Genomic DNA, 25,939 nt, shown 5'->3' on the forward strand with positions numbered 1-25,939 from the left:
ACAATGAGGAATTTACAAATTAAATTGCTGTTTCTGGTTATCTTCATCTCAAATCCTCCCCTTCTGACCTGTTCCACTCACTAATTGTTAAACACACAGCCATCCATTCTCACAACCACCCAAAAAACCCAAAGCAAAATGTCAATACCTTCCTCTACATTTTGAACTATGACTGATACAGCTAAAACAGAAGCCTGAGAGTATTTTTTATTTACATTTAAAAAAAGGTGCAAAATCAATTTACCATATAAACCAACTAGTTTCAAGTGCTTAGCCAGGAACTTTCTTATCCAGTTCACTGGTTTGATTTCAGATTTACATTAAGCATTTCTTGAGAAGTTCTTTCATTTAAGCACCCTCTACCTGTTCAAATATGTCTAAATCCTCAGATAAGGTTTCTTTTTCTTAAATTGATAGCACATCAATGAAAATAACTTTGTTCACGCATTTCAAAATAACTGATTTTATCAATTCTGGCACAGAAAGATTGGAATCTCTCGCATTAAATGGCAAGCATACATGTAACAGTCCCCGTCAAAAAGAACTTACCAATTGACCTACAAACTGATACTACAGTTCTGTTAAGTCAGTCACATTTGGAAAGAAAGAGAAGCAACTAAATTTTTAATTGAAATTTGTCTGTAGGTTTCCTTTTTTTTTTCTTGGACATGTAAAACAATTCTCTCACTAAAACTAACCGGGTTGGTTGTTGACCATAACCAACTTTAACCAAATTCAAATCTACTGCACCTCCAAGGTTGAGTAAAAGAGTCTAAATTCAAATGAACTGGTCAAATCTTGAGTTTAAAAGAAAAACACAGGTGAATGTACTCTCATCACTACAAAAAATAAAAACCAAAGTAAACTATTACAAGAGCATGCTTTAAGTCTAAGATTTTAAAGAGGAAGCTGCCCAGCAAGAAAAAAAAAACCCTCTGACTGCACACAAGTGACAAAATAGAGCTGTAAAATTTCTCTAAACCTTTTTTCTTAAAAGTCTGAACACCCAGTTTGCTTTCACGCAAATCAGAACTCCAGTTCTGTGCAGAGGCATATATCACAATGGATTTCCTGCTGAGACTCGTTAAAATGGTAGCTCTTGACGAATGGAAGTATTCATCAGTTAAGAAGACTTCATGATACAGATTTTCAAGTTAAGTTTCCCTTAACATATTAATTATTACCCTGAGTTTACTAAAGTCGCTTACCATGTGGTTTTATTTACTGCTCTCAGTAAAGTCAGCATACATGCATTAGGAGAAATTTATATTTCTAGTCATGAAGACAAGCAGAATCCAAACCCCATGTACAAAACTCTAGAGGCATAAATTTCATAAATAGGTCATGGAGTCAAGACACAGCATACAGCATTACAATTCATTATACCTCTCTGCAACCAACAGCAATACATTTGTAATACTTCTACAAGAAAAAAATTACAGTAGACAAAGTATGCCAGATCAATTTTCCAGTTTCCCTTTTGCTATGGTTAAAAAGAACATGACTTAGCAGTACTAGCTCCAGAAGTATCACACAATGAAATCAATCACAGCTCCATCACCAGAAAACTGCAGACACTAGTGTTTCTCCAGACTCTTCAGGATGCTCAGAAAGGCAACATATTGTGACAAACAGTAACAGGCCAAAGGACCATTAAGTGAAATTAGGGACTAATCCACTATGCTGAACACAACTGGCTGGAGTGAGGTCAGAAGCTGTTAAACCACTACAGTGGCCTAGGACTACAGGACAAATCAGCATTGAGATTATTACTTCAACTACTCCGAACAAGTTCTCACAGCCACTGAAGAAAAAAGCGAAGCGGATAAACCATAATTAAGATGAACTTGTAAATTGATGCATTTAATTTAGTTGGACAACACCCATTTGCATTAGCTTCCAGGGCAGAAGTTGCATTTGTGTTTTCACTTCAGCATACTCTATTAAAATCAGGTTGCTAGTTTCCATCTCTTTCTACACTAGAAAACTCAATTAGAACCATGGTGTGGTTAAACTGAAAAGAAATTTAAGGTACAAGGTCACCGAGCCACCATTAAGTTAGAATAACTGCCAGCAAAAACAATGCTGCTGTAGGCAATCCTCTGCTATTATAGTTTTGTTCCAACCCACAGAAGACTTAATGTCAGGCACACAATTTCTCTACTTAACATGCAAACAGCTCTGCCTCAATTATAAACTAAGAAAGCAAAGGGTAACGAGATATTTACACAAGAAATCAAAGAAAAAAATTTATGTTAGAGGGCACCGAGTGCACTATTAAGTCAAACAAACAAAAATACATTAAATCATACACTGAGGATTAAGGTTTTGGACACCATTTAGTAGACATGCACCAAACGTGACTAATTGTGAGCCTCTAAAACGCACTCCAGTCGTCAGTTAGTTTCAGCATGTTACCCAATAACCCAAAGCTACCACACAAAAAAGTAGATGTACTATGGGGGATAACACAACCTTAGCTTTGACTTCCCCTTTCAGTAAACCTTGCATTAACTAGATGAGTTCCTGTACCTCCCATGGGCCCACTTATAACCTCACCCTATTACGGTCACACTAATCCATAAGGGACATCAGTCTGGGCAAGACACAGGCCTAGGGATGAGGTAGAAGCGGAAGACTGAGAAGAATCAGCTCAGAAATCACAGTACCCCTGACACGTGTCCTGTCTCCTTTGTTCTGGGCATTAACAGAACCAAATCTGAAATTTGGATATAGACAGACTAATCTCCCAGTACAACTGAAGAGTATTTTCACAAAGCCAGTAGTAGCTGATATGCATGCACTCCCTCGAACCTGCATGTGAATAGCCTGACACACAAGCGACCTGTGAATTATTACATGAAAACAGTCAGTACACTATTTTTAAAGACATTCCAAGATAATAATGGTTCGCGTTTCCAAGATAGTTTGTTGAAGTGGCAATGCAAGTCTGGCGTTTGTAGTAGATACATTTCAGTGCTAAGTAATGTTACAAAGAGACTTAAGCACCTGTGGCATCCAACTGCAAGGCAGTTTTCAACTTGAAAATGAGTGAGTATTAGAGTTACGACCAGCTATACAGCTTGAACACTCTCCAACATTTTGCATAATACCTAAATAATATGCTGGACAACAAAGATTATTTTAGCTTCCTAAGTGAGAGATTTTTCTGTTCTCTTTCCTATGATTTTACTGGACAAGGCTGGTTTTAGTTTCATTATTATTGCTTTTTCATTAGATTCATTTAAAAGATTATGGTGTAGCTCTCACAAGCTATTTGTCTTCTTAGAACATTCCGAAACACATCAAAATCTATGCAGAGGAAATGATGAAAAAAATCTTATTCTTTATCTCTTGAGATGAAATTACCATCTGGCAACTTTTTTCTTACAAGATTAACTTGAAAGAAAAAAGAAACAAAGAAACAACCAAAAAACCAAACCAGGACCATGGTAGAAACAGCCTAACAATCTATGCAAAGGCCAATAAAAGGACTTCAGTTTCTCCACTCATTCTTTTGGGGCAGACAGAACCTGACTATTAAGTCTTCCTGTTTATACACACACAGACACAGGCTACTCAGCGGCACAAACTCTTCTCCAGAGGTCACAAACGCTTCTCCAGAGGTCTTCCAAAGTCAGACCTTGGCTATACAAGTCAAGCATCCAAGACATAACACCAGATTCCAAAATGAACCACATCACTCACCAGCTTGGTGCCAGTCACACTCACTTTGAAGTTTCAGATCAGTAAAGAAGTTCAGATCCCCATTTTTACCCACTACTACCAATTTTGCTTCTACTTTAGCATTATAGAAAATTTTGCCTGTCCACCTTCATAAAGACAGTGCACACAGTATGAATAAGTGCAATAAATAAAGCTACCAAGAAGTGGAACACATGATTTCAACAGTTCCACCTGATATGGAGCATCACAGAACTGTTGAATGATTTCCTTGTAGTTATTTTCACAAGGTCAGATTAGCATGAAGTCTTGTGTTTATACAGTTTGGAAAATTGTGATTAACAACTTCAAAACCCTTTTGTGCCACTTACATTTATCAATTGTTTTCCCCTCATTACAACTTTCTGGTTAATAAAAATATTAGTTTATCTCATTGAAGCCTTATGAGAGCATTACAGATGCAGACAGTGCATCTATGAGTCAATACATATCTGCACCATTTTTGCTGCCATTTTTGCTGGAATGCCATCGATAAGTGAACTTAGTCACATCGTGACCTAGTGACTAATTTCAAAGGCATTTTACACAGGCAGTAACTGATTAGAGGGTTGTTACTTTGGAGTTAAAACTTTACCATATCTAGCCTTATGAACAGGAGATGTATACAAGAGTCAAGAATGTGAAATTTAATCTTTCAATCCACGGTTCAACAGTCTCCATATAAGTTACCTTGTATTTCCTTACAGCAGGCAAATTATAAATGGACCTTGGCCTGCAGACTACTACAGTATCTTTACAAGTTTGAAGCATTATTTTTTTTAATGCGTTGTTTGAAAGATTACTCTGTTTTGGAAGACCTGCCCAGTTATAAAAAAGGTTAGGTTCTTAGTCCATTCTGATGGAGTGTGGCTCAGGACATTATTACAGGATATGGCAGAAAAACCTACAGAAGAAGAAAGATCAAGAGCACAAACAGTGCTTCAAGAGGTAAAAAAAGAAGGAAAGGAATTGTAAGGAGGAAAAGAAAGTGGAATTAAATAGTCACTGCATACAGAGTTTGCTGACCAATGCAGTTCACTTCTGAAAAAAATCCCCTTTTAGTACCAGAAGCGTGTTATTCTTTTAAAACTCATTTCACCTTGTGTTTAGGCAAATTAGGAGCAATTCCCATTAAACTTCCTGGGCAGACACCACCTGGGCAGACATCCCCTGGGCTCGGGGGCTATGGAACTCGTTACTTTCCACACCTACCGAGGACAAGTTGGTAAAGATACCACTCAAAGCCGGAGAACTTTTACTACTCGGTTGGAGGTGATGCCTGAAAGCACAAGCTATCTGCAAGAGCTCTCAGTGCAAGCTTCATCTTGCCCTGTCACTCCCTCCTCCCCCCCTCCCTCTCTCCTGGCCCAAACCGAACGAGGAAGTGGAGCCGGGCGGGCGGGCGGAAGCCAAGCCCATGGCGGTGTGTGCAGGAGGGCTGACAGCCCGTGACTCAGGCTGCAGCCCTGACAGCTGCCCGGCGGCCCCTACCCGCTGCCCCCGCGGGCCGCGCCGCGGAGGGAAGGAGGGAGGGGAAGGAGCTGGCTCCGGCGGCACAGAGCGCCAGTCACCCACCCTACCTGCGGGAGGCCGGTTCGCGGGGCGTGCGGGGAGCAGAGCGGCAACTCGGCAGGCACGCACGGCCCCGGAGCACGGGGGGCACACGGGGAGCACACCAGCACGGCAGGTCCCACGGGGAGGGAGCGGCAGTGCGGCGGGACAGCGGGAGCCTTCTCGCCCGGCCGGACAAAGAGGCGCCAAACCCGGCGAGGGAGGGAGAAAAGCGCGGCGCCAGGGGGGAAAACCAGAGCCACCCGCGCCCACCGCCCCGCCCGACCGGCTTCACCTGAGCCCGGCTACGGTGGAGGGAAGGAAACGCCGCGGCGGCGGCTGCGCTCCTCACAGCAAGAGTGCGGCGTCCTCCGGCTGCGGCTCCTCCCGCAGCACCGCGACCGCCGCTCGCTCACCGGCTCGGCTGAGCCGCCCGCCCGCCCGGGCGGGGCCGCCCCGCCCCCCGCGCCGCCACCTGCCAATGGTGCCGCCGCTCCCGAAGATTGACGGCCAGCGTGACTAATCAGAGTGGCCGAGGTGTGCGGAGGCTGAGGAAGCCGTTGAGCCGTTAGCAACGCCCGTGCGCCCCGCCCGACCCCGCCCCGCCCAGCTCAGCCCAGCCCGGCACCGCGGCCGCTCGGGCGGGGAGCGGCGCGGCGCGGCAGCGGCGGGGCTTCTGGGGCGCCGCGGGCTCCACCCCGCCGGCTGCGGGATCGGGTAGGGCTCCCCCGCTCCGATCCGCTCGGGTTGAGCTGGCCGAGCTGCCCCCACAACGCCTCACGCCGCGGCAGCCCCACAATGCCCCGCGCCGGCCTTCGGTGCTGCCGAGGGCAGCGGGTGCGGCCGGGGCCGAGAGCAGGAGTGGGGCTCCGCGGGGCGAGAGGCTGCGGCCCCGCCGCCCGTGGCCGTGACAGAAGTCCTCCGAGATGGGGGTTGGGGGGTGTCCCGGCCAAGAGGTTCCCACTCAGCCTCGCTGTAGTGCAAAATACCTGCAACAGGAAGATGCCAGTCAAAATTTTGTTTCACAGAGTCAGTCTCTTGAGATCATCGAGTCCAATCTATGACCGAACACCACCACGTCAACCACACCATTGCACTGAGTGCCACATTCAGTCTTCCTTAAACACCTTCAGGAATGGTGACTCCCCCACCTCTCTGGGCATTCCCACGTCTAATCACTTTCTGTGAAAAAATTCCTTCTATGTCCAGCCTGGCTCAGCTTGAGGCCATGATCTCATCCTGTCACTGGTTGCCTGGAAAAGGAGACTGACCCCCACCTGGCTACAGCCTTCTTTCAGTCAGTTGTAGAGTGATTAGGTCTCTCCTGAGCCTCCTTTTTTCTAGGCTCAACAACTGCAGATTCCGTGGCTTCTCATAAGACTTTTCCTCCAGATCCTTCACCCAGGAGGGTGAAGGAACTTGTTTCCTTTCACTGGACTCTAAGGGACAAAACTGAGGCAGGCAGAAGCAGGAGTGTAAGCAGCCCCTGATGCTGCTGAGGCCTTTGAACAGCCAGTGCATGTGCTCACGGAGGCCTGAAATGCATTTTAAAAGGCAGGCTGAAACACTGATGTATGAAAAGACAAAAGGGGGTAATTCTGCCTCCTTATATTAAGTGGAACTTCAGGATGAGCTAAAGGAGGAAGCAATAGCCAGGATGCAAGACCAAAGTCCTTCTGAAAAGAGTACAGCATATCTAAATCCTTATGTCAGATCCAGAAAAGCAGATAAGGTTTACTGCACACTTTATGAGCATATAGAAATGCAAGGGTCCTTCCCTTTATGACTTCCTACTTTGTGCAAGGAGGGTACATTTGCAGATGTAGGTGCCAGTGACAGAAAATGCAAGGCAAAATTTACAGGTGGCAGTATCAATGCTACAAGGAGAAGAGGCAAATGAAGTTAAAGAGGCTTGAATAAAGAGGGAAGTTAGTAGAGAAGTATCTATAATAAGCATTTCTTGTCTGAGTGAAACACTTAAAGCTTAGAAAGGTTCACTGCAGCAGTTTGGAAACAATCCTAGATATTTTTATCTCAAGACACAGAAGACAGTGGGAGAAATCACTGAAAGGTGATTGTACAGCTGAGTATCAGGGACACAGAAGTGTCACTGTTAGAGGCAGAGGTGAGAAATGTAAATACAGATGCAAAATAGGAGAATTTAATTTGGTCATGAGAAAGTAATATACAGGGTATGTCTTCACTAGTGCTTCAAGGAAGAAAATGAAAGGAAGCTGGAATTGTGACAGACAGTTATCTACATACACTGGTACCTTTGGATTTACTGTGAGGGTGATGAGGCACTGGCAGAGGTTGCCCAGAGAAGCTGTAGATGCCCTATCCCTTGAAGTGTTCAAGAACAGAGTGGATGGAGTACTGAGTAACCTGGTCTAGTGGAAACTGTCCCTGCCCATGTCAGGGGAGTTGAAACTGCCTGATCTTTAATGTCCCTTCCAACCCAAACCATTCCATGATTCTATGGTCAATCCAGTGGCTCATATTGAGCCATGGAAAAAAGTGACCAACATATGGAACAGATATTTATAAGCTGAACAGCATGGTTTTAACTTCTCCTACAAAAATGGAGCAGAATGAAAATAGTGGAGGTAACCAAATATATCAAAATCTTCTTAACTACATGAGAAGCTGCATCTTTAGCCATGTGGCTGAGAAAGGAAAGGTAAGGAAAGGAAAGCAGTCAGTATCAAGTCTAAACAGAGATTTTAAAGGAGGAAAAGTAGCAGATCTTAGCTAGGAAAGCAAGTACAAAAGGCAGCATGAACTGACAGCCATAGTTACTTTGGAAATAAAAGATAATGACTGGAAGCATGAAATGCAGACATAAAAAGGTTGTCACAAAGTCATTTTTGAAGAGTGTATATTATTGGTGGTTTAAATTCTTTTATTTGTCTCTGACACTCACACTTGCCTATGTTCTCTGCTCTTCCTAATGCTCAAATTTAAGGCTAAGGTCAGACTAGACTGCCTTCTTAAGGTTTGCCTTTCCTTTTCCTTTTCCTTTTCCTTTTCCTTTTCCTTTTCCTTTTCCTTTTCTCTTTTCCTTTTCCTTTTCTTTTTCTTTTTCATCTAAGAACTTGGTCCCACTCCTGCTTAATTGACATTAAAACTTTCTTGATGGCTTCATCAGTAAAGCATCAAAACTGAGTTCAGAACAAAGACTGGTACAGGTTTACACCATCCTTCCCCTTCACAAAAAGTGTATCCCACCTCTACAGAAAACTCTGTGTGTTTCCCTCATGGTCAGATTTGGAGATGTGCCATACTTAAGGCAAGTCAGATTTTAAATGTGTGTGTTCTGTAGCTTGATTACCTTGAAAACAAGTGCAATAGGTTTTTGTTGGCAGGAAGTTACCCAGGAAAGGGGACACACCTCAGAGAAAAACAGGAGTGACTAAAAGAGCTATCAGATTGATTTTATACATCTATTACTTTCTACAAATTCACAGGATATTTAGGTGGATCTTTCTGATCAACTTCACTCATATTTTCCATCAGTGTTTGCAAGCCAGCATGATTTGGAAGAACAAACCTGTAATGGTCACTGAATTCTGGAAAACATCCAAACAGCAAATAGATTTACCAGTTTGATGGAAATAAACTAATGGCACTGTAGTATTTCCAGAGGGAAACAAATCTATGAGGCAGTGAGCATCCAGAGATCCTTTGTCAGCTTTTACACACCAGATAAAGGGCCACTTTGCTGAACAACATTGTTTTCCCCTACACTGGTCCAAGACCAGTTTGGTCTTAAGTTTGTTGCAAACAAACTTTGCTTAAATTTGTTGGCAAACAGCAAGCACTGGGAGAAGCCTGCACTTCATCGATCAGCAATAAATGTAGGGACATTTCATTTTTGTATCTGACAAATAAAGTGGCCAAATTAATTTTGGTGAATAATTTTCAATGCTTTGGGGGGGCAGAAAAAAACCTCTTCCAAAACTAGTTTCTTACTGACAAGCTGGAGAGAGTGAAACAAGAAGAGTGACAGAGACAAAAAGGTGTTTACTCCATGGAAGGAGTCACATTGCTAAACTCTAACCACAGTGGCTTTAGACAGAAACCACACATGTACAGATCTGGAGAATGTCACAATCTGGTGTTGCTAAGAAGCCTGAGCTCTGCTTCTGCAAAACTTGAAACCTTAGTTGTTTCAGTGCAGATTCATAATTAGAATTACTTTAAAGAAGTAGCTCTTAAGTGGCTTTAATAGATACACCCATACAAAGCAGCAGCTATAAATGCAAATGAGAACTTGAAGCATTTTCAGGTGTTGTAGCAAAAGGAAGTGACTCTTTGGAGGCAGGTCTGTAGAAGAAAGTCACTTATGTCTGTGGACTTTGTGCCTCTGAGCAACCTGAAATTTGTCTGCAATTTAAGCACCATGTATTAGCACATAACTTCCTTTTCCCTTTATACCAATTCTTTATTGTTCTCCTCCCAAACCAAATGCCACATCCAAACTGTGAGATGTGAAAGGTGGAAAGCCATCTTAAGAGATGTGGAAGGAGTGAAAGCAAGTGATGTTTCCCCTGAGGCATGGGAGGGGTGTGTGTGTCAGAGAACAAGTAAGTGAAAGGTGTCCCGGCTAACCTGTCTCAGAAGCAGCCAGGAGCAGATGTTAGGAGGAGAGCAGTCCTTTTCTTACAGAATGATGTTACTCTTAGCAGAACTATGCAGCTTCTGGCATGGCTGTAGAAAAGGTAAGGCTTAATTGGCTCACTTTCACATGTCAAGGTGCAATTCCACCATGCCCTCTTCATTGGCAAAACTGGTTTAAGGTGTTGTCTATTCTCCCACTATACATTTGGTTTTATTGCTGTGACATAGCTTACTACTGCTCCAGCAGTGATGGTGAAGATGTCTAAAAAGTCATATTGTACACTGGATCACTGAAGAACAGCTAAAAAAATAAGGTCGAGAAAAAAAGATCAGTTCACTGATCTAGTTTATAGGCCCTCAGAGAGATGCATCAGCACAACTGAGGCACCGTGATGGGAATTTTTTAAATTGACTTTGCTGATGGAGAAAATTTAAGAAGGAAATATATGTGCACCCCAAGACAGGGGAGGAAGGGAGGAGCTGTACCTGGCATACTCTAGCATTTAAAACATTCTCTTTTTCACCTCTCCCCAATCCACCACCCACACAGTTCCATGTGAACTACCTGCTGAACTCCTGCTCTCTCATTGTAGTTCTTGCTTTAAATTTAGTAAAAGAGGAACATGTTTTTACTTTCTCAATAAATTAATGACAATATCTGCAGCTGAAAAACAAACCATTTACATACATGTAGTCATTTGGGATACCATTCAGAAGCACACTTCTCTACCACTGTACTGCAGTAAGTATATTTATCATATGCCAAAGTCCCTTCTTTCAATAAAATGCAAATGACACCATCCTGTAGAAAGGACCCTATCGGGGAAGCAGATTATCAAACAGCTATGCTCTGAAGCCATGAAATATCCTCATAAACACACCTAGATGAAAACTTCTGTCTGAGGCAAAGTCTTCTTGGAGCTTGTGAGTTCCTCCACTCCCTGAGATGAGATTACAACTCCATTTGGCATGGTTACAGACACCACATTGCTGATCTGACAATGAGAATAATGGCCCAGAGCTCTTTACATCCAAGAGGTACCTCTGCCATTTAAATGGAACCACAATGCTAAGCAACAGACAATTTTTAGTTCATTATATCCTTTTCCAAAGTATGTTTACTCTAGCCCTGTTCTCTTGCTGCTCACTATGTTCTAGTCAGCTTTAAATTCAGAAAAGCTGCCATCCAACACCAGTATACAAAAGGGCCAACACGAATACAAGCAATCCAGCAAAAGAATCTTTGTCCCAAAACTCAGTTTTGGAACTCAGGAATCTTTGAGTTTCCTGCCTTGGGCCTACCCATATTTGTCCTAAATGCCAGCAGAAAACATCCTGTTACCCGCCTTAAAAAAAGCACAGCAACTGTGCTTTTTTTAAGGCAGGTAACAGGATGTTTTCTGTGGGGTTTTTTTGTTTTTATTTGTTTGTTTGTTTGTTTGGGGGGTTTTTGTTTTGTGTGGGTTTTTTTGTTTTGTTTTGTTTTGGGTTTTTTGTTGTGGTTGTTTTTTTTTTTTTTTTTTTTGGTTTTGTTTGGTGGGTTTTTTTCCTGAAGAAAACAATCATTTTTACAGCATCTGTTACACCTTAGCTCCTTCAGTGATAATTCAGCAAGTACAAAATTTTAGGCTTGTCTGCCCTGGCCTCACAGCTCCCTGGTTCAACAATTGCAAAGGAGCCTTTATTAACATCTCAAATACCTCCTTTTCCTTCTCTCTTTCTCAGAGGGGTAAGAAATGCTTCAGATTCCTGAGTTCAGAAAGGCTTGGGGGCATTCCTCTTAGCAGAGGATAAGTTGAAAGGAGAACAGGATCCTGCCCTTCTGTCACCCTGCACCTGTCATGATTATGACAAGCCAGGCTTGGGTGAGGTACTGATAAGGAAAATACACTTTAAAGAGACTGACAAATCCATCTAAACACTGTTGAATTCACTCTGATAAGGTAGGGCTGTGGAGAGCTTTCTGCCACCTTTGCTTCTATTTTCCTTCTGTAGGTCTCAGGCTGGGCCATGTTTTCACAGAACCAAGAATTCAGTAGCAGAGTGATTGTGTTATAACAAAAACAGGACTTGGTTCAGAGGACACATAAGAATGACAGCATTTAACTACTTCACAAAATTTATTCATTGTTTTAATTGCTTTTCAGCATCAGCCGCCTTTAATGGACGTCTAAACAAAAGGCATCTAGCTGAATGTTCACTTCCCTCTTCCAGGATGAATTTAGTCACCCTTTCTTTTAACATCCTCCTTACAAAAAACCAAGAAAGCACCCCTACTTTCAGCTTGCTGCCTTTCCCGAGGTTACTGTGTGAGATTCTTCTCCACTTATGGTGCCTCTCAGTTTATCCCATGTCCGCTGTTTGTTTTTGGGCTCAGCCTGCTACAGTAATCAAGGCCAAATATTTGCTCAAATGAAGTGGCCCTGTGGTTCTCATTTCAGGAAGTTGGCTGAGGACAAAGTGAAACTAGCTTGAAATTCTCTAGTATGCCCAAGAGATGTTAAGAGCAAGGGATTTTTCCAGTGCTGTAGAAAGTCATCCAGATTCCCACTGTAGCTTTGTTGTGGGAACTGCAGGGGAACTAACTCATTTCTAGCCTACCCCAATTAAAGACACCACTTTTATCTGCCAGAAACCAAAGTTGGTCCAGTCAAAACCAAACTTTGGGATCATTCTGTCAGGCTACAACCAGAAAGAAGACCCAATGTGAAGTTACCCGAACGTTCATTCTCCCTCTTCTGCAAGGCTGAAGTCCACATTTTTCTGATAAGAGGAGGCTACATCCTTTGTGCTTGAAAGTCAGCAGCAGGTCTTATAAACACACCCACAGATTCTCAGCATAACATATTGCAAGCTCTGTGCATCTGGAGCCAGTGCATGCTTTGCTCAACAACCCCCCTCTCATTTCTGCCAAGATTCCCTCCCACATTTAGGACTTTTTTCCTGCTCCCTTGAGAACCTCTTCAATTCTCCCAGCTCCTCCAGCTTCCTTCTGTAAGCACAGACTGTTCTGTATGGCTTTGCTGGTCTGCTCTGCCTTTGGGAACATATGGACCAGTGCAGGAAGCTGGGCACAAAGATCTGTGCATTGCCCTTATTCTAAGCCCCGGGTTTGGGTCAGGGGGATGGACCAGAAGAGTGAACTGACAGTGCTGACACAGAAAATTCACCAGGACTTCCTGAGGCATTAGCTTTGTAGGATGTGAGAAATTGCCAACACAGATACATGAGGTGCCATCACTGTGGGAAGCCTCCATTCAGATGAGGTGAAGATGAGCTCCATTTAACAGTCACTCTTCTTTCCCATTTATCAGATCATCATTTCCTGGGATTACTTTGGAACAAAGAAAGCGACTCACTGGGCATCCAGTGTGGTTTTATAACACACATATTCTGGTCAAAAATCAATAACTCACTGAGGAGTAGCAGGCTTCTGAGCTGCCCAGGCTAGCACCTGCTCTGCAATTTCTCAGCTACCAAGAGACAGGAAAGTGTTAGAGGAATCAAACCCACAGTACAGAGGTGCCCAGGAAATTCTGGAGTTCCTTCAGGTGAGGTAGCAACTTATGTTAGGCCACGATGTAGAGTCTTGCAAGCACTGCTGCCTTCTTGTACTGCACTGGTCCCAGGAAAGAAAAAAAAAAAAACCACCAACAAAAAAACCCAACCAAAAAAAAAAACACCAACAAAAAAAACCCCAAAAAACAAACACACCCCAACCCCCCCCCCCCCCAAAGAAAAAAACCAAAGAAAAGTAAGTTAAAATAAAATGTTTACTATGGAAGAGAATATTTTGGATATTATTTGGACTTTGAGTTACAGACCCAAGCATAACACAGACCTAAAACACAAAATAAGGTAACACTGCTCTCTTCTACCTAATCGGGCAAGTCATTCAACCTGTGGTAAATCCTGTCCTCTCCCTCCCTGACTTTTCTGTTTGTACATAAAGTTAAAGCATCCTTAAGCCTCTTACTGCTCTAGCACTCTCCTGATTACAGGTGCATCTAACACTGAGCTTGAAACACACACCTATGCCTAAGTTTGCAGCTAATTGTGAGACACTGCAGAGGCCTGTAATTCTTTGACTCTTTATAGAGGAATGCACATATAAAAGCCTTTTGAATTTTCATAAGCCACCCCTTAGATGTGGGATAGCAAAATAAAAAAAGATGAAAACAAGATGCTCACCCAATGATTCAGCTTTCCTGCAAAGTTTCTTCAACCAGCCATCATAACCCTGAAAATAATCACCCCAGCCCATTTTTCCTGTGGGCTAAAAACACATCAGCAATGAGCACCACAATTTAAGGTTTTTTTGTTGCTACTAGGAACTAATGAGAAAGAGCTTTGCATTACATGGAGAAAAATAATCACATGCAGAAAAAGAAAGCGAGTATGTGTATGTTTGGTATTGTTGGGTTTCAGTTTTTGAGGATTTAATTTAATTTTTTTTTTAATTTTAAGGAATGCTAAATCAGGTTTAGCTTTGCTAGGGGACATACCAGCTGTCTCGAAGCTCTTTTTATGATGATCTCTCTTGTACTTTAATTGAAAAAGCAGGGCGTGGAAGTTTCAACAAAGGCTCCCCTTTGTAGTGTGTTAATTAGGCACAGGAGTTAACAGAACCCCTCAGTTATAAACAATTACCTTTCCCCAGGCTTACTTTCATTTTCCTGCTATTGCATTTTTACTAATTTTCTATTAGGTTTCCAGAGTGGACAAGACTAATTTCTAAAATTAGTTTTCTAATTAGCAAGGAAAAAAAATCCAAACCAAACCCAAGCAGGAAAATAAATAAAGGAGGAGGAAAAGTGCCACTATAATTAGAAGCACTTAAAGATGCATATTTTTTTTGTGCTTCTTCAGGATACAAGAGACCAAGGTCTTTTAAGTTCAGTGTAAAGTCCCCTCTAAGACTGAAAATGGAAGCGACTCCGAGTGTAAATGCCTGGGCATGTGAAAGAATGTGGTCGGGATTTGTGTGCCCTAAAATGATTGCTACCCTCACCCCTCCAGGAGGAGGAAAGTGAGATGGCTGCAGTTTCTCCAGACATCTCCCTGCGTGCCGGTGTCCCGGCCGGCTGCTCAGCATATGCTCAAACTCGGGACACAACAGCTGGGAAGGGAGCGGCCCCTGCCCTCCTCCCTGTTGGCGGTGACCTCACCCATTGGCACCCAGCTGTCCCCAGGGCAGCGCCAGCCACCCAGGCACTAGAACCCTCCTCCTCCTCCCTCTGCCTCCTGCCGAGGGAAAGAGCAAACCCCAGGGGCTCGGGGCTGTCCTTCTGCCTCCAAGAGAGGCAGTCCCGATGATGGAAAACCGTACTATAAGGATGACTGCCATCTTAACACCAAACGTTTTTCACCCTGTGTTAGCATGAAACCTTTCACGCTGCTGCTCTCTAATCTTGTTTTCTGTTTAATTTCTGGAGAAAGGTCGAGCAAGGCATGTGAATCCATGGTATTGGAAGAAGCACGTTATGATTCAGTCTCCCGTCAGTGCCACACTTGTTGCCTCTGATAGTGCTGTTTGCCCAGCATCTTTACAACATGGAAGGCACCACATATTCCAAGTTGCCTTTGTCCAAGGAGCTGCCCAGAAAGCAGGGGAGTAACATTTCTGTGGGACTGGGGAAAGAGTAGCTCTACCTACATTCCCAATGGAGGCTGCATATACCATCCTGCCAGGAGACCTGGAAAAGACTGTCTTGGGGGAAACTCATAATTCTTAGTGGCAGCTTCCCAAGCACAGCAGTTCTTATTGGGAACCTGCCACTCCTCTCTGGAAGAGACTGCAGATAGCTTAGGGAAGATAGACATTCCTACCTCTATTGCTGCACATCAAACCACTCTTCTCTTCTCCCTGTATTGCAGTAGCACAGACTGATTATGAAGCCAAGATCAGCTCTTGCTACTTTCCCCAAAGAACTTTCAAGCTCAGACAGACCAGGAAAACTCAGTGTGAGAGCGTGATCAGAAGTGAAGAAAAGCTGAGCATGGCCTCAATGCCTGCCGCAGGAAGTATGTACAGGTCCTACCCTGACTGACCACGCAGTCAGAGAGCTGAGGACCCCATGGCAGCACATAGCTACTGCACGTATGATGGAAAATGTTTAAACTGCTCTAGTTGGGGCCCACAGGAAACCTTTGGGAAGCTGGGTCTAAGACAGGAACCAAGAGAGTCAGTGTTTAAAATATGCACTGACAATGAATTGCTTCATTACTTACAGAAAAATTGAGAAGGGGGAAGGGGTAAAACTCAACCATATTAGGAAACAGGCAAATGATTGTCTGACAGATACACCAGGTCTCCTGATTGCTGGTCTAAGACTTTGCTGCTGCTCAGCCCACAGTGTCTTACTGATCATGATCTCTTTCCAGGAGACATCAAGGTCTTCTCTGCATTTAGGTATGGATCTCACCCTGGAAAAGAAGCAAACAGAAACATAGGGCAGCCTGCGATTTTTGCTAAGTGTCTTGTTTTTGCCCTTATCTACTGTTTTGCATTCTCCACCAACACTGTACCCTGTTCATACCCCCAAAACTGAAGAAAGTGACACCCTTCAAACCAAGGAAACTTTTGGCCCATGAGCTGCTGAAGAAAGACAGATGGGTGGACCACAGTCCCTCGCCTGCAGCACTTTGTAAAACAATTGAACAGTCCCAGGCCCAGGCAGGAGACTTTCTACAAAGGCCAAAGCAAGGAGTCGTGCAGGGCAGAGCACCTGGAGAAACTGGATCTCATGACCTGGACTTGCACATCCATGTGCAGAGACATGGGGAAATACTGCCTTTCTGGAGCTGGAGTGGGGAGGGGAGCTCTGGAAGCTGCAGGCAGGAAAAGCCTGACTTGGGAAGAACGAAGCAGGTAACAATCATACAACTATTTATGGCTCTTTTGCCTTGTGACAATCGCAGCCTTATAAGGGCAAGAGCGCTCCAGTCGGGGCAGAGCTGCGGAGGTGGAGCCTCCAGGGGCACTCCTGATGTTTGCTCCCAGGCTATCTGCCTGCCCAAGCGGCTGACCTCCTTCCCGGGAAAAACCCTGGGAACCCTTGCTGAATCCAGCTGTTCAAATTTCAAACTACAAAACGCCTTGGCTCCCCTCCCCTTCTCCCCATACCTCCTACTAGCTGGAGCCGTGGTGAAGCAGAGACGTCTGCTTTTGTAATATTGTGGGTATTAGGGAGCACTGGGTTGGAGAGTGCCCCCACAGCCGACGTGGGAAACATATTCTCATCTGGTTGTGACAGTACTGAGAACCGGAAGAAAAAAGAAAGAAAAAAAGAAAAAACAAACAACCCTCCCCATGGGCCCCCCAGCTTGCTTGTTGGACACAAGGGAGTGTGTGAAAGGCTGCAGCTGGAAAAACTGGTGCACAAACTCATTTGCAGATCCTTTTGCCCATGGATGTGCTTCAAGAGCCCCCCAGTAACTTTGGCTGAGCTTCCATTATGTGTGTTGGGTTCTTACACATTTCAGCCCTGTCCAATCCACCCAACTGAACTATGCTGGAAACGGTTTGCAAATAAAACTGAACATAAACATGCTGAAAATGTCACTGTCATCAGATAAGGTTGCTATGCACATGAAATTCCTGACATGAGTTCATTAAACCAAGGACATGAAAAGTTAAGCCACATGCCTATGTTGCCTGGGATGGGGAGGAGGGTATGGTGAGTGTGGATTCAGGCTGTAACTTTATTTTTTTTAGTCTTCTACCAGCCCATAGCCATCACTCTGGTGTGACTCAGTTTCTCCCAATAGGAGGGGGAAAACAAAATAAAATAAAATAGAATGTTACAGCACCCACCTCCCTCTGCGAATACTGGTGTGATTTGGGAAGGAGCAGGAGGCAAGGGTTAGCCATGCCACTTGGCAGCTGTGGAAGCTGTTTTTCCAGAAGGCAAAGCAGACATTGACAAAGCCAGGCTTCGGCAGCCTTCACCAAAACCAGTCATATTTAGCACTGCAGGAGGTAGTTAATTTCTGTATTATGAAACAGGCACTAAGAGCTTCCCCTATGATACACTTCTCGTAACTGGGGCTGTATTTGACTTGCAGAAATGCCTGGGCTAGATGCTCCTATATGGACTTACCAGTTCTCAGACACCCCAATTTACAGAAAAGCCAGATGTAATGATCTTCCCTACCACCTACTGAGCTGTTACAGATCTCACACCACATGTTTTAAGAGAGGGGCAGGAGCTGTGGGAGTGGTCTACAGATGGGAGTGATTTCAGGAGATGCCCTCTCCTAAGCTCTGCTTCACCCTGCTTTACCCTCTCCTCTCTGAGTCACCCAGCCACCCTTTATCTGCTTTCTCTTTCTCAAGAAAGATGAGCTGAGCACACTTTGCCCTGGGATGAGCAACATGGGTTAGATTAACCTGCAAAGGAACATCATGTTCTCCTCAGCCTCTCAAGGGTCAGGGTTGGAGTTTGATGAGTGTGTAAAGCCAACCCAAGTCTGAGCAGTCTCTGAAGGAGGGTTATTCCCCTCCCTCCTCTGATCTTCACACTCCCACTGCCAGTCTCAGATGACAGCCAGCTGATTCAGCTGGAAACAACCCTGAATCAAAAGAAAGACAGATGTTTCCAGTTTGATAATTTTCTTGGTACATTTGACTACGTGCCTGCTACAGAGGTGTTGAAAATTTACAGTCATAAGCAGCCAGACCCCCAAGCTGCTCAGAAACTATGAGGGAATTGAAGTTCAGTAGAGGCCAGAAAGCCTCCTTTTTAGGGATACTGTGAATGAATTGAATTCAGTTGTGTGGCTGGTCAGAGGTGTTCTTATGGCATCCCACAGGCAAGTGGTTGCAGTCAGTATCTGAATTAAAGAACGTCTAATATAAAATATGTACCATTACCAAAATCACAGCATCACTTAGCATAAGAGGTAATTTTGGAGATCTCCAGGTCAACCATCTGCTTGGAGCAGGACCAGCCCTAAAGTTAGATCAGGGTGCTTAGGGCCATATCCAACTGGGATTTGAAAAACTCGGAGGATGGCAAATCCACCATCTTTTCCCTCTTGTCCTTCCACTGAGCACATTTGGCAATGTGGCTTTACCTTCCACATAACTCCCATTTGGGTAGTAGAAGTCAGTGGTTAGATAGTCCCCCTCGTGAGCTTTCTTGTCCCTTTGCAAACCAATCCAGCTCCGTCAGACCCTGCCTGTGAGTCAGATGGTCCAGCTGCCTTGGGCAGCTTCATACTTCTGCCCTGGAGTTGCTCCAGTTTTTCAGTGTCCCTCTTGCAAATGAAGGACCATCCTGAAGCAGCCTGAGGAGGGAGGGCAGGTGTTTCTGCCTGCTTGTAGAAGCTTGAGTCTTCGAGTGTGAGTGTTGGGGGGTGCATGCACAGCACCAGCATTTGTCCTGTGTGTACACAGCATCACAGGGCAGCTGTGCATCCGCCTCTCGGGTAAATATTGACTCAGGAGTTTAGGTCATAAAAATGGGTGCAAATTAACTCAAGGCTGTGGAGCTGTGCTGGTTTTTGTAAGCAGAGCTTTCCTGCAGGTGTGCTGTGTGAATGTTATCCACACTGAGTCCCAGGGATGTCTGTGCATGGTCCTCCTGCAGCAGCTCTGCACCTTAGCAGGCATAGATCCTCCTTCTCATTATTGTTGAAGATGTTTACAGTCAGGTTTAAATCTGGTCAGGTAGCTTCTTGATTACTCACTTCTCAGCTATTACTCTGCTTCAGTAACCCTGAAGCTCAGGGAAACAGGGTGTACCAGTCAGTAGCCACGTCTGGAAGACAGAAGAAATAATTTTCTGCTCTGGTGATGTTGCCAGAGAGCAACACATCACTGCTGTGATGTCATGAGCATAAGGCACAGCCTTCAAACACCTGTTGGCCCCCATTACTGAGGGGGCCAAAAGGTGTTTTTGAAGGAGGCAAGTGAAAATGGGACACCTCAAAACTTTTATCTGCTTGCTGTCTTGGGGATATGGTAGGCAAAATGTTGCATAACTATGAATCAGCAGTACCTTTTGAAATATTGGGATTGTGGCTAAATGAGCAATCCCTCTGGTGTCTTCCTAAGTCTTGGTACTGTGGTGTTGGTGGACTGGGCAGGGTAGAGCCAGGGCTGGACCAGTGACTGCCCCAAGCTACAAAGGCGTAGCAGCAGAAGAAAGCCCTGAGGTGCTGGTTTTTAGCTGGCCACATCCACTCCTCATTTCACTGCAAGAACTGCATCAAGCCTCTGCCATAAGGAGCTTTGGTGCTGCAGCCCTGGGTGCCTGGATGCCTGACACAGAAGGAAAAGGGGTGTTGGATAAAGACCTCTTTGGTGTTAATCTCCAGTCTGGAGCTGTAGTCTTACAAAGAAGAGGAAAGGAAGCAATGTAGCTTGCTATGGGGAATGGAGATGTAAATCTAGGTTAACAGAGGGTGAGGTGCTCAATGGTCTGACCCAGATCAGAGCCAGGCAAAGTTTGTTCCCCAGCCATAGAAAATTATTACAGAAATGCAATAAAACAAAGTTTTACTATAAGTCAAGGGCAAGAATCACCAGCTGTTTATGTCACCCAGCTCCCTTTTTTCTGAAACAATTTAAGGACTGCTTAGGTGGCATGAGGAAAAGATATTCAGGTCAGATTTGAAAGGCAGAATTTGTTTCAGGGATCAACATCTCCTTTTGAGATCCTTTTGTAAATACCAAAAAGCAAGGCAGAGAGGTGAAATACAAACTCAGCTGGTCTTCCCTATCAGCTCCACATCTGGATCTACAAGACCCAGCTGGGATTCCCTGGGATGTGTTGGGACAAGAAGCTGTGTCTGCACCTCAGCACCATACGCTAGAAGGCCCAAAATACGTGCACAGCCACCATGAGCCATGGGACCTTGTGCTCTGCCCAGGGCTTGGTGGCCAGTCCTGCCCAGCTTGGCAGCCTGGAGAACCTCACCAAGGCTAATCTGGTTCTGTGCCCTCCTCCCTCCCCAGATGTACCCCCAAGGCCAGGTTTTCCTGCTTCACCCCAAAGGCTTATTTTTCTTATTTTAAAACAAACAGAGTTGTGTCTGTTTTGATTTCTAGAAGAAGGTTAGAGGGAGGTCAGAGCTGACATCTGGGCTGGAGATAACATTCCCGTCTAATTAGCAAGCCCTGGATAATGAGGGCCTTCCTGTCCCATCCCCCTGCCTGATGTGAGAAAGGACAGCCAGCGCAGGCTGGTGTAGAAATGGGGCAAGAGAACACCCTGTAGGGCAGCATTTCACCTTCTAGTGTCCCCAGCCCAAGCTTCTGGGCTGCTGATAGGTGCCCGTGGGTGATGGCTGGAGGCCACTTCTCCTCCATCTTTATGAGGACACCATCTGCAGGTGCTCAGCCTCTGCAGACCCTTTCCAAGGCATTGGCCATGGCTTTCCAAAGTGCCAACAGTGCTGCCATTCACCTCTCTGCAAAGCAGTGTTTATGGATTTAGACACCCTGGTTACTACCTGTGCTGCTGTGTGTGTGTGGCAAGAGAAGACACCGGGAGACACAGTATTGGTGGGAGACAGATGATATGAGGACAGTGAGGGTCCCGGAGTATGGCTGGGCTATCTGCTGCCCTCCCCTCAGTGCAGGGAGCTGTACATTGGAAGTTCCATCCCTGCTCTCAGGAACTGGGTCATTTATCAGGGCAGTGCAGCCCGCCGGGCTGACATGATGCAGCTGTTTGTGCACAGCAGTCCCACGAAGAGGAAGCGGCCACGGCCGGAGCCAGCTTTGGCTGGGATGCTGGGCTGGGGGGGGGAAGGGGCAGAAGTGCTGGGGAGACCCAGTTTGTGAGGCTCCTGCAATCTGTAGACATAGCCCCCTGCAGCAGGACAGGGAAATGCTGGAATAAGGCCTGACTCAGCTGGAACAGAGGCTCCTCAGTGAATCACCCGAGCTAGCACAGTGCCTTCCCTGCAGCTCCCCCACTGTGGGCTGCCGGTGCTTTTGCAAAACCCTGGGAGATTACAGGCACAGGCAAGCGTGGCAGGGCTGAACTGCAGCCAGGCGCTCTCCAGGTGAGATTACGACAGTGGGTGCATCTGGTCCTTGGAAAACCCCGGCTGACACCCCTTAGCAGAGCCGGTGACACACCAGCCTCCTTGCCTCGTCAGCTCCATGGCAGAGGGATTTACTGCCAGCAGCCTCAGATTCTGTCCTCAACGGAAATGCCACAGCCTGTCGATTCCTTGGAGGGGATGTGACCATCATTCCTGGCCTCAGTATAAAACCCCAGGGAGGGAAGGAAAAAGGAGGCAGGGGAACAGGGCTTGGGATGTAACAGTGGCAGAACTTAGCCATTGTGACCCCAGCTGCAAGCTGGAGAAACGAGGCTGGGAACAGTGCCCTTGGGTCAGTCATGTGCTGCTGGCCACCACAGGCTGGACACAATGTCACAGGGAGGCACAGCATTGTGGGGGAGCAGCAGAACAGGGAGATGACAGCAGCCTAAGGAGTTTGCTTGCAGACATGACCACATGTTGCTAGTTTCTGTGCTGCAGGCTCCAGCAGTGATGGGGTCCCTTGTGTTCCTGCATCGTTTCATCTCCAGGATGCTGCCAGCTTTTGCCTTCGTGTGCAATGCCAGACAGATTAGGAAAACCCCAAAAGTGCTTCCTCCTGAGAGTTGTCAAAAAACTAAGAACAAAACTTGTTCCCAAGGTCAGGGAAAGGGGAATAAGAACTAAACAGGGTTCAGGCAGGTACAAGGGGGTTGGAGTGCTGGGCAACCGCACAGTTTAGCATGAGAAATGCAGTAGTAGGTGTGATAGCAACAACTTTTAGTCTTTCCTGAGATCTGTGAAAGTTTCCATGCTCTTGCCAGGATTTTAGGATGAAGCCCCTGGGGACCTGCCTGGCTGGGAAGGGGAAGCTGGATCTCCTCAGGTAGCGAGCTGAAATAGCTTAGGCTGAAGGATCAGCCCCCTTGAGAACAGACCTGGCAAGCAAGAAGGAAGAATGCGGGGGTTTTGTCTTGTAGCTTCCTGCCAAAAACTGGCATAGCCGTAAACACGAGTGCTGAACAATAAGGTCTCCTGTCCCAGCAGCTGCTAAAGCTGTCACCTGGGAAGCTTCCTGCAATCAGCCAGTGGTAGGACAAAAAGGAGTTCCCACATGCTTTCCTGCTATTTGTCATATGTCTGATCTCTGTTCTGCTCAGTGCCTATCATCCTCCCTTTCCCCAGAGCCATCTCAAGCTCCAACAGGAGGATGTGATTATGAAGACCAACCTCTGGTGCAGAGCAGGCTCATTGTTCAGCCGTGCTTCTCCAAGCAGCAAGAAGTGCTTCTCTTTAGGGCTTCTGAGTCACCCTATAGCCTCTCCTCAGAAAGTATTTCCCTTGGGCTGGTTCTGCAGGCACTGGGTGGATTTCCCTGGTGCCTCAGAGATCCACAGCCCTCTGCCCATCCTCTCTGCCTGCCTCGTGTTGAAGCTCCAGGGCTTATGGTGACCAGAGCTGGCAGGAGACCACCACTGGCTTCTTTTTCAGACCACTGCACCTTTCCAAGGTGTTAATCTCTGGGTCTGAACAGTGCCATGCTGGATCTCTCCTCACGGGTAAGTATTTTTAGAAAGTTTGAGCTCAGACTATGCAGTCACTTCTGAGCTATGCCAGGACAAAAAGAAAACAACCACTTCTGCCTGAACAATACCAGCACAGAACAAAAAGCCACTGTAAATGAGGTTTTTCAGCATCACTCAAAACTAGCCACACTTTGAAAGATGAAACTTGCAGTCAAAAAAAATGAAAGAAAAAAGTTCCTAGTGAACAAGTGAACAGAAAGGGCTTTGACAGTTTACTTTAAAAGCCAGATTAAAGCAAAATGATGTTATATAAATACCAGCGGGCATGCTGGAGCTTGCATCACTCCTTCTCCATCCTGCCCGCTGTGACAGCCAGAGCCAGGGCTGGGTTTGTTACCTGCTGCTGCCTGTGCCATGGCCCCGCAGGTAAAGCCACCTGCAGGGAAAGGAGCCCTGCAGTCCCAGCTAAGGGCGCTGCTGGGAAACCTTATTGCCTCATGATGGAGAAAGACAGCAACCCCGGGGCATGCAGCTCCTCTCCTTCCCAAGGCCATGAAGCTCCATGTGCAGAGCCTGCAGGGACAAACACCCTCTCACTGACAGCTGTGTGGGGCTGGCATGGAGGAGCTGAAGCCACGTGGGTGACCAGAGGTCACCATCTCTGGAAAACACCGAAATCTCTGATGCATGTTGTACCCCCTGGATGACTTGAAGTCAGTGTTTCTGAGGACTCTCACTGCAAAAATTTCCTGTTTTTCAGGAAATTGCTCAATCATTTGTCCACTCGTAAGAGAGATGGAGCCAGGGTGCCTTCAGCAGCACAGCGAAGAGAAGTGTGCAGGGGCTGAGAAAGGTACAGGGAGCTCAGCCTTGCCTTGGGTGGGAGCAGGCTGGCCCCTGTCCTTTTCTGTACACAGCTGCAGCTGCTGGGGACATCTGTGAGTCACAGAAACTCCTGGCACTCTTCACAACAGAGAACCAGAGTATGGGAGTAGATAAACAAGTATGTATACATATACACCTGTAGGGACCTTATTTCACAGACCTTATTTCATGCAGGCCATGGAGAGAAACCATCAATTTTAGGGCATTTTTATTGTGGCTTTTGGATCATGAGAGCCTGGAAGTCAATGTGAGGTGGGAAGCTGGGTACTGGCCTGTTGCCTGCAGCTGCCAGCTGTCCTCCACCCTCAGGACACGAGCGGCTCCAATTTTCCCCTCTGGCCTCTCCTTGTAGGCTGTTTCCCTGTCTCACTTTCCACTCTTGGGCAAGGGACCCTTTGCCACCAGGAAGGCAGCCACAGGGTTTCTCTCACTCCATTCCCACTGGGATGTGGGCAGATGCATTTTCAGTCTCCTCCTGTAAGCCTATTGTTTTCACCCATTTGGCTCCTCTGGTCTAAGAAATTTGGAGCTTCCCCTGCTGCTCCTGCCTCCATCCTTCCCTGGCTAGTAGAATGCACAGAGAGGGAAAGCAAGCAGGCACGGCTCAGCACAGCAGCCACCTCCAAGCTGCATCTAGCCTGTGGCTACCACCTCCCTGAGAGTTGCAGTCTTTGGTTTTTGCCTGCAAAAGTTTTTAAGGGGAAAAGTGTTGCTGAAGTTACAGAGCTTCTGAGGCAGAGAAAACACAAAGCTCACAAAGGTGCCCCACATCCTTAAAAAGATGAGAAGGACACAGCAGAACACCACCCCTATGTGGTGATGGACAGTGTCCTGACTGAGACTGGGACACAGTGAATACTCTTCCTAGCAGCCAGTGCAGTGCTGTGTGTTGGATTTAGTATGAGAATAATGCTGATAACATACCAATGCTCTACTTCTTTCTAAGCAGTGATTACTTTAAATCAAGGACTTTTCAGTTCCCTATGCTCTGCCAATAAGGAGCTACACAAGAAGCTGTGAAGTAGAGCTGATCTGAACTGGCCAAAGGGATATTCCATGCCATAGGACATCATCCCCAGTGTATAAACTGGTGGAGTACCTGGAAGGAGCCAATCACTGCTCAGGGACAGGCTGGGCATCAATCATGGTGAGAAATTATATTGTGCATCATCTTGTGTTTTCTTTCTTTTTGTAATTTCCCTTTTCATTATGAGTATTTTTATGTTATTCTTGTATTTTACTTTTATCAAATTATGAAATTGTTCCTGTCTCAACCTTTGGTTTTGCCTTTTTTCCCCTGATTCTCCTCCCAATCCCACCAGGAGAGGTGTGAATAACCAGCTACCTGGTACTTAGTTGTCAGCTGGGGTTAAATCACAGCTTGAGCCTGGGTGTGTTGCAGGGGCAGGTAAGGAGGACAAGAGACTGTGTAACAGGTGATCTAGTCTGGTTTTGGTTTGCAAATCAAGCCTATGGTAGCTTTATTTTATCTTTTTATTGACTAGATTATTGCAGCTGCTGTTACTCTTTAACTTGCAGGAAACTCACAGCAAACACTTGCCACCATTTAAGCAGTAGTTCTGAACAACACTGAGCTTAACATTGCTGCTAACAGCCTTGCAGGGCTGGAGAAT

General features: G+C 45.6%; 1 protein-coding gene across 1 annotated transcript in view; it reads right to left on the reverse strand.

Annotated features, from left to right (window-relative positions):
• MYH9 (myosin heavy chain 9) overlaps positions 1-5,724 on the reverse strand; it is a 70,197-nt gene extending 64,473 nt beyond the window's left edge. Inside the window, exon 1 of the mRNA XM_059846327.1 lies at positions 5,570-5,724. The gene's annotated coding sequence lies outside the window, so the exon portion shown is untranslated. The remainder of the gene's footprint in view (positions 1-5,569) is intronic.
• Between the last annotated feature and the right edge of the window lie 20,215 nt (positions 5,725-25,939).

The sequence above is a fragment of the Haemorhous mexicanus genome, chromosome 5, assembly GCF_027477595.1.
Source record: "Haemorhous mexicanus isolate bHaeMex1 chromosome 5, bHaeMex1.pri, whole genome shotgun sequence".
Lineage (NCBI taxonomy): Eukaryota > Metazoa > Chordata > Aves > Passeriformes > Fringillidae > Haemorhous > Haemorhous mexicanus.